General features: G+C 32.6%; 1 long non-coding RNA gene across 1 annotated transcript in view; it reads left to right on the top strand.

Annotated features, from left to right (window-relative positions):
• Positions 1–2,371: 2,371 nt before the first annotated feature.
• The window catches only part of LOC113609105 (uncharacterized), a 7,311-nt gene continuing 2,466 nt past the window's right edge, over positions 2,372–7,216 (top strand). Inside the window, exons 1-2 of the long non-coding RNA XR_003428499.1 lie at positions 2,372–2,418; positions 4,962–4,968. This is a non-coding gene — a long non-coding RNA (uncharacterized LOC113609105). The remainder of the gene's footprint in view (positions 2,419–4,961; positions 4,969–7,216) is intronic.

Raw genomic sequence — 7,216 nt, 5'->3', positions numbered from 1 at the left:
AGTGACAAAAATAAGAAAAGCTGTGCTAATGGAAATGTGGGTGAAATGTAACTTCCAGTTTTGCTGGTGTAATATGAATTGTTCAGGCCTTTAGGGAAAGTAATTTTGTCCTTGTGGAAATCTACAATAGATATAAAAGCACCACTATGTAAGGATATATGTAACACTGTAATACTAAAACAAACAACCAAGACCAACATCAACAACTAGAAAGAAAGGGGAATGGTTGAAGAAAATGTGGTTCATTCATATAATGGAATATCATGCAGATGTTAAGATACCAAGTTATATTTATACCAACCAACTTATAAGACCTTCCACAATGTAATTTTAAGTGAGAAAAATGAGATCTAGTGAAGTTTAAATGATTTATTTACATAAAATGAAGACAAATCCCATATATGCAAATATGTATTATAGGTTTATGTATAATTTTATGAAGATGGAGGAAAGTATTGAAGAGTGTATATCAGGCTATAAGAATTGATTATCTAGGGTTGGGGTGGAGTGATAAAGTGAGTTGGAGGAAAGTAAGGGGAGAAGGAGGAAGAGAAAGGAAAAAATAAGAACAATAATTACAGGTGGAACTTTGAGTACATGGATAAGTATAAAGTGCAGTACTCAACAGAAAAAGGATAAGGACACAAGCCATCAACTATATGGAATGAATATAGTGTAAGACACACAGAGGAGGATTTAGAATATTTAGAACTATTCCCTTAAGCCCAATGGTTAAGAGTTATTATCTGTTCTCTAAGCAGAATGAATTGGGGACTGATGTCAAGACCTTTTATGCACCATTTGTGTTTAGTTTTGTATATTATAAATTGTATAACTTTCTCAGAGAAAAATAGTACTAGAAGAAAAAATGACTTAAATTCAATTAAATTTGACTAGTTATATTTCAGATATGTTAACACTGGGATAAAGGTGTCATTGTAATTTTTTTCATTTTGATGATATTGAATAGCACTAATAATTTTTCCCTTTTTTGAGATTGAATTAATAATTTTTTTGAATTAAAAAATTTATTGGAGTATAGTTGACTTACAATGTGTTAGTTTAGGTGTACAACAAAAGGATTCAGTTATACATATACATATATTCATTCTTTTTCAGATTCTTTTCTCATATAGGTTATCAGAGAACACTGAGTAGAGTTCCCTGTGTTATACAGTAGGTCGTTGTTGCTTATCTATCTTATATATATGTAATATATATATATTATCCATAGTAGTGTGTATGTTAATCCCAACCTCCTGATTTAACCCCCCCCCCCACATTTCCACTTTGGTAACCATAAGTTTGGTCTCGATATCTGTAAGTCTGTTTCTGTTTTGTAGAAAAGTTCACTTGTATCATTAAAAAAAAATTAGATTCCAGATATGAGTGATATATGATATTTGTCTTTCTCTGTCTGACTTACTTCACTTTGTGTGATACTCTCTAGGTCCATCCATGTTGCTGCAAATGCCATTATTTCATTCTTTTTCATGGCTAATATCTCATTGTATATATTACCACATCTTCTTTATGCATTTTCTGTTGATGGACATTTAGGCTGCTTCCATGTCCTGGCTATTGTAAATAGTGCTGCCATGAACATTGGGGTGCATGTATCCTTTCAGATTGTGGTTTCCTCCAGATATATGCTCAAGAGTGGGATTGCTGGATCATGTGGTAGTTCTATTTTTACTTTTTTGAGGAACTTCCATATTGTTCTCCACAGTGGCTCTACCAATTTACATTCCCACCAACAGTTCAGGAGGGTTCCCTTTTCTCCATACCCTCTCCAGCATTTATTGTTTGTAGATTTTTTGATGATGGCCATTCTGACTGGTGTGAAGTGATACTTCATTGTAGTTTTGATTTGCATTTCTCTAATAATTAGTGACGTTGAGTATCACTTCATGTGTTTTTTGTCACCTGTATGTCTTCTTTGGAGAAATGTCTATTTAGATTTTCTGCCCATTTTTTGATTGGGTTGTTTGGTTTTTTAATATAGAGCTGCATGAGCTGTTTGTATATTTTGGAGATTAAGCCCTTGTCAGTCACTTCATTTGCAAGTATTTTCTCCCATTCTGTGGGTCATCTTTTCATCTTGTTTATGGTTTCCTTTGCTGTACAGAAACTTTTAAGATGAATTAGGTCTGATTTGTTTATTTTTGTTTTTATTTTCATGACTCTATGAGAAGATTTTGCTACAACTTATGTCAAAGGGTGTTCTGCCTATGTTTTCCTCTAAGAGTTCTATAGTGTCCTGTCTTACATTTAGGTCTTTGATCTATTTTAAGTTTGTTTTGTGTATGGTGTTGGGAAATGTTCTAATTTCATTCTTTTATATGTAGCTGTCCAGTTTTCCCAGCACTGCTTATTGAAGAGACTGTCTTTTCTCCATTGTATATGCTTGCCTCCTTTGTCTTAGATTAATTGACCATAGGTGTGTGGGTTTATTTCTGGGCTTTATATCCTGTTCCATTGATCTGTATTTCTGTCCTTGTGCTAGTACCATGTTTTGATTACTGTAGCTTCGTAGTTTAGTCTGAAGTCAGGGAGCCTGATTCCTCCAGCTCCGTTTTTCTGTCTCAAGATTGCTTTGGCTATTCAGGGTCTTTTGTGTTTCCATATAAACTTAAAATGTTTTGTTCTAGTTCTATGAAAAATGGCATTGGTAATTTGATAGGGATTGCATTGAATCTGTAGATTACCTTGGGTAGTATAGTCACTTTGACAATATCGATTCTTCCAATCCAAGAACATGGTATGTCTTTCCATCTGTTTCTGTCATCTTTGATTTCTTTCATCAGCATCTTATAGTTTTCAGACTACAGCTATTTATTCTCCTTAGGTAGGTTTATTCCTAGGTATTTTATTCTTTTTGATGCAATGGTAAATGGGCTCAACAAAATACTAGCTAACTCAATCCAACAACACATTGAAAGCGTCATACACCATGATCAAGTGGGATTTATCCCAGGGATGCAAGGATTCTTCAATATATGCAAATCAATCAGTGTGATACACCACAGTAACAAACTGAAGAATAAAAACCACATGATCATCTCAATAGATGCAGAAAAAGCTTTGGATAAAATTCACCACCCATTTGTGATTTAAAAAAAAAAAACTCTCCAGAAAGTGGGCATAGCGGGAACTTACCTCAACATAATAAAGGACATACATGACAAATCCATAACTAACATCATTCTCAATGGTGAAATGCTGAATGCATTCCCTCTAAGAGCAGGAGCAAGACAAGGATGTCCACTGCCACCACTTTTATTCAAACAGTTTTGGAAGTCTTAGCTATGCCAGAGTAGAAAAAGTAATAAAAGGAATCCAAATTGGAAAAGAAGAATTAAAACAGTCACTCTTTGCAGGTGACATGTTACTATATATAGAAAATCCTAAAGATGCTACCAGGAAACTACTAGAGCTCATCAATGAATTTGGTAAATTTGCAGAACACAAAATTAATACTCAGAAATCTCTTGCATTCCTATACACTAACAATGAAATGTCAGATTTTTTTCACTTTTAAATATTTATTTTAAACCTTATATACAGCAGATTCCACATATTTTGGTGTACAGTTTTATGTATACCAATAAATGCATAGTTGTGTAATCACCTCCACAAAAAAAAAAAAAAACAGTTCCATCACTCCCCAGAAATTCCCTCATAGTATCCTTTTGTCACACCTTTCCCTCTAATCCCCAACTCCTTGTCACTGTTCTATTCTTCTTTCCCACATTGTTGCCTTTTAAAGAATACTGTATATGTGGAATCAAATAGTATATAGCCTTTTGAGTCAGATTTCTTTCACTTGGCAAAATGAATTTGAGATTCATCCAGATTGTGACATGTTTTAATAGTTTGCTGCATTAATAACTGCAATAAAGTATAAGCATAAAATAATTATTAGCTTAATATATTGAATTGTCAAAGAAATTATTTATTCTATATTGATGTATAGTTGATTTTCAATATTATATTAGTTACAGGTGTACAACATAATGGTTTGATATTTTTATAGATTATGCTCCATTTAAATTTGTTATAAAATATTGGCTATATTACCTGTGTGCTATACATTGCATCCTTCTATCTTATTTATTTTATACCTAGTTGTTTGTACCTTTTAATCCTCTTCCCCTATCTTGTCTCTACCTCTACCACCTCACTGATGACCACAAGTTTGTCTACTGTATCTTTGAGTGTATTTCTGTTTTGTAATATTTATTTATTTGTCTTAATTCTTCAGATTTCACATATAAGTGAAGACATACATTATTTGTCTTTATCTGACTTCACTAAGAATAATACCATCCAGGTCCATTCATTTTGTTGCAAATGGCAAAAATTCATTCTTTTTTATGGCTGAGTAATATTCCATTGTGTGTGTGTGTGTGTGTGTGTGTGTGTGTGTGTGTGTATCATAGCTTCTTTATTCATACATCTGTTGATGGACATTTTAGGTTGTTTCCCTCTCTTAGCCATTGTAAATAATGTTGCTGTAAACATTGGGGTATACATATCTTTTCAAATTAGTGTTTTCATTTTACTCAGATGCATACTAAGGAGTGGAATTGCTGTATCACATGGTAGTTCTATTTTTAATTTTTTGAGGAAGCTCCAACTGTTTTCCATAATGGCTATACCATTTTTCATTCCCACCAATAGTGGACAAGGGTTCCCTTTTCTCCACATCATCACCACCATTGATTATTTGTTGTCTTTTTGACAATAGCCATTCTGACAAATGTGAGGTGATATCTCATTGTGGATTTGATTAGCATTTCTCTGGAATAGATACCAGCTGATCATGGTGTATGACATTTTTATGTACTATTGAATTCAGTTTGCTATTATATTGTTGAGGATTTTTGCATCTATATTCATCAGAGATATTAGCCTATAATTTTCTTTTTGTTTTGTAGTGTCTTAGATTTTAGTATCAGGTTATGGGTGGCCACATAGAATTAGATTGGGAATATTGGCTCTTCTATAATATCTTGAGAAGGATAGTTATTAACTCTGTTTTAAATGTTTGTAGATTTACCCTGTGAAGCCAACCAGTTCTGGGTTTTGTTTGCTAGGAGATTTTTTGTTTGTTTTTACTGATTCAATTTCAATGCTACTATCAGTTGGTTTAGATTATCTATTTCTTCTTGATTTAGTCTTGGAAGATTGTATGTTTCTAGGAATTTATCCATTTCTTCTAGGTTGTTCAACTTGTTGGTATATAACTTTGTAGTAGTCTCTTATGATTGTTTTTATTTCTATGATGTCAGTTGTAATTTCTTCTCTTTCTTTTTTTATTAATCAGCTTGGCTAAAGGCTTATCAATTTTGGTTATCTTTTCAGAAAACCAGATCTTGGTTTTTTGATCTTTTCTTTCTTTCTCTTTTCTTTTTTTTTTTTTTTTTTTGGTCTCTATTTTTTTCATTCTGATCATTATTTTCTCCTTCTGTCTACTGACTTTAGGCTTTGTTTCTTCCTCTACTTTGTTTAGATTGTAGGTAGGTTGTTTATCTGTGATTTTTCTTGTTTATAGAGGTAGGCCTATATCACTATAAACTTTCCTCTTAGAACTGCTTTTACTGAATCCCATAGATTTTTTTTTTCTCCTATAGATTATGGAAATTTGTGTTTTTATTTCATCTGTCTCAAGGTTTTTTTCTGATTTACTCTTTGTTTTTTTATTGACCCGTTGTTTTCTGGCCTAGCCTATGGTCTGTACTAGATAACATTCCATGTGCACTTGAAAATAATGTGTATTCTGCTATTTTTGGGTGGAATATCTTGTAGATATGCTAAGTTATTACTGTATCTACAGTTTTATACTGGTGCTCATTTAAGTTCAAACACAACCTAAAAGATGTAAATTTTGTAACCCCCTCCCCCATGTTTTGTGTTTTTAATGCCATATTTTTCATGTTCATGTTTATCCTTTCACTTTTTATTGTAGTTAGAGATGATTTTATGATTTTTTTTTTGCCTTTTGATCTTCATACTAGCTTATTTAAGTGGATAATCCTCAGCCTTTACTCTATATTTGCCTTTATTAGTGGGGTTTTTCCTTTCCTATAAATATTTACTTCTTGTAGCCACTTCTTTCCCATTCAGAGAAGACCCTTTAACATTTATTATTAGGTAGGTTTAGTATTGATGAAGTCTTAGCTTTTGCTTCTCTGAGAAGTTCTTATCTCTTCTTCAATTCTAAATGATAATCTTGCTAGGTAGAGTATCCTCAGTTGCAGGTTTTTCCCTTTCAGCACTTTGAATATACCATGCCCTTCCTTTCTGGCCTGCAAAGTTGCTGCAGAAAAATAAGCTGATAGCCTTATGGGGGTTCCCTTTTTTATGACTATATGTTTTTCTCTTTCTGCCTTTGTAATTTTCTCTTTAACTTTTGCCATTTTAATTATGATGTATCTTGGTGTGGGTGTGTTTGGGTTAATCTTGTTTGGGACCCTCTGTGCTTCCTGTTCCTAGATATCTGTTTTCTTCTTCAGGTTTGGGAAGTTTTCAGCTATAATTTCATCCAATATATTTTTAAGCCTTTTCTCTCTCTCTTCTCCGTCTGGGACCACTATAATGTGAATGTTAGTATGCTTGATGTTCTGGAAGAATCTTAAACTGCTCACATTTTAAAAATTTGTTTCTTCTTCTGCTGTTCTAATTGGGTGATTTCCATTATTCTATCTTCCAGATCACATATGCATTCTTCTGTATCACCTAGTCTACTGTTAATTCCTTCTAGTGTACTTTAAAATTTCAGTTATTGTATTCTTCCTTTCTGACTGGTTCTTTTTTTTTGCATCATGGTTTATTACAAGATATTGAATATAGTTCCCTGTGCTATACATTAAATCCTTTTTGCTTATCTATTTTATATATAGTACTTTGTATCTGCTAATCCCAAACTCCTAATTTATCCCTTCCTTCCTCCTTTACTCTTTGGTAAGCATAAGTTTGTTTTCTAAGTCTGTGAGTCTGTTTTTGGTTTGTAAATAAGTTCCTTTGTATCACGTTTTAGATTCCACATGCAAGTGATATCATATGATATTTGTCTTTCTGTTTCTGACTTCACTTAGTATGATAATGTCTAGGTCCATCCATGTTGCTGCAAGTAGCATTATTTCCTTATTATTTATGGCTGAGTAATATATATATGTATGTATGTATATATATATATATATATATATATATA

This window comes from Aethalodelphis obliquidens, unplaced genomic scaffold (genome assembly GCF_003676395.1).
Source record: "Aethalodelphis obliquidens isolate GAN/ISIS:26980383/991018 unplaced genomic scaffold, ASM367639v1 scaffold54, whole genome shotgun sequence".
Classification (NCBI taxonomy): domain Eukaryota; kingdom Metazoa; phylum Chordata; class Mammalia; order Artiodactyla; family Delphinidae; genus Aethalodelphis; species Aethalodelphis obliquidens.
The sequence above is the reverse complement of the archived record's forward strand: the minus strand, read 5'-3'. Positions and strand labels throughout refer to the sequence as shown.